The following is a 2,118-nucleotide window of genomic DNA, read 5'->3' as shown; positions in this document are numbered from 1 at the left end:
AGGAAGAGTCTGCTCTGACCTTTCTGATCCAGAGCCTCAGTGTTTGGAGTCCAGTCCAGTTTGTTCTTCAGGTGAACACCTAGGTACTTCGATGAGTCCACTATCTCAATGTCCGTTCCCTGGATGTTCACCGATGTCAGTGGGGAGGATCTGCTTCTGTAAAAGTCCACCACTAGCTCCTTGGTTTTCCCTGCATAAATCATAAGGTGGTTCTGCTGGAACCAGACAGCCAAGTTCTGGGTCCCCTGTCTGTCCTCTGAGTCTTCTCCACCTGTGATGAGGCCAACTATGGCAGAATGGTCTGAAAACTTCTGGAGGTGGCAGTGTGGAGAGCTGATGGAGAAGGCTGCAGTGTAGAGGGTGAAGAGAAACGGTGCCAGCATTGTTCCCTGTGGGACCCCGTACTGCAGACCACCCTTTCTAAGACACAGCCCTGTGCCCTGACAGTGAGGTAGTCCAGAATCCACTGGGACACGTGCTGGTCCAGGAGGAAGATGATTGCATCATCTGCCCCAATCCCAGGACGGTAAACTGCAGTGGATCTAATCAAGTCTTCACCAATCAAGTCTTCACTAACCATTCCAGGGTCTTCATCAGGTGTGAAGTCAGTGCTACTGGCCTTTAGCTGCTGAGGTCCTTTGGAAGTTTTATCTTTGGCACCAGTACCACACAAGACGTCTTCACAAGCTGTTATTCTTCTGCCAGCCTCAGGCTTAAAGGGGAACGCCTTTTTTTTTTTTTTTACATTGGGCCCTTGATTTTACATTATTCCATCATGTTCTACTCACCCATATTAGTTTAGTGTCATTTGGAGCCGTGCTGAAGATATTCCATTAGGTTATATCCAAGTAACGTCTTCCTATGGGCAACGAGTTGAAGGCACAAACTAAACTGTTCATAATTTATCATTTATGGTACGCCAGCATTCATAACATGTAGGTTAGGGTTAGCCCTAACCCTAACCCTGATTTTCTTCCTCAGTTCTTTCTGTGCTGCTCTCAGCTCCTCCTTGTTCCCTGATCTAAAGGATCTGCACTTTTTTTCAGAAGTGCCTTTATCTCAGGGTTGATCCATGGTTTGTTGTTCGAGAAGACTGATCTTTCTGATAGGCACAGTGTTGTCCACACAGAAGTTAATGTAATTGGTGATGCAGTCTGTGATACTATTGCTATCCTGTTGATTAGGAGCACATAGCTCTTCCCAGTATTGGAGAAACAGTCCCTCAGAGCCTCTTCAGCTTCCTCAGACCATCTCCTCACTGTGTGTTTCTCACATGGTTCTTTGTGCACCCCAGGTTTGAACACAGGCTGGAGATGAACCAGATTGTGGTCAGAGATCCCCAGGGGAGGGAGAGGTAAGGAGCTGTATTCCTCCTTAGTGTCTGCATACAGTAGATCCAGTGTTTTGTTGTCTCTGGTCTGGCAGTTAACATACTGTGTAAATGTGGGAAGGGTGGAGGACAGGGAGACATGCTTGAAGTTCCCCATAGATCTTCGAAAGAGCCTGTGGGTGCTGAGGTTGGAGTCTGATGATGGTAGTCTGCAGGACATTATGGACTGTTGCTGCATTAGCAGAGGGGGGGAGACATACACAGCTATCACAATAATAGTGTGTAAATTCCCAGGGTAGATAATTTGGCCTCATGCTAACTGCTAACAGCTTAATGTCCTTGCTGCAGAGCGTCTCTTAGATTGCAAGGTTTCCAGAGTTTTACCATCTATTGTTCACAAACACAGCTAAAGCCCTCCTCCCTTCTTACTACTCTCCCTGCTTCGGCCCAAAGTAGATGAAATCCATCCATGTTTACATGAGAGTCCCGGATAAGCTAGGTCTGCGACAAGAATAGAATGCTAGCATATGTTTTGTCTTTTGTAATTCAGCAACACTCAGAAATAGCTGTGCCAGTGACCCAGAGACAATCAGACTCACAGGACACAGACTGAAAATACATGAAACCTTCAAGTATTAAAGCACAAATAATAAAGTAAAAATCTGTGAATCAATTAATTTTGAAATATAACATTAAATACATTGACTTTGGCTGTCGACAAGACAGTGGGGCAAAAAAGTATTTAGTCAGCCACCAACAGTGCAAGTTCTCCCACTTAAAAAGATGAG

The sequence above is a fragment of the Cyprinodon variegatus genome, unplaced genomic scaffold, assembly GCF_000732505.1.
Source record: "Cyprinodon variegatus isolate N-32 unplaced genomic scaffold, C_variegatus-1.0 Scaffold1208, whole genome shotgun sequence".
In the NCBI taxonomy this organism is placed as follows: Eukaryota; Metazoa; Chordata; class Actinopteri; order Cyprinodontiformes; family Cyprinodontidae; genus Cyprinodon; species Cyprinodon variegatus.
The sequence above is the reverse complement of the archived record's forward strand: the minus strand, read 5'-3'. Positions refer to the sequence as shown.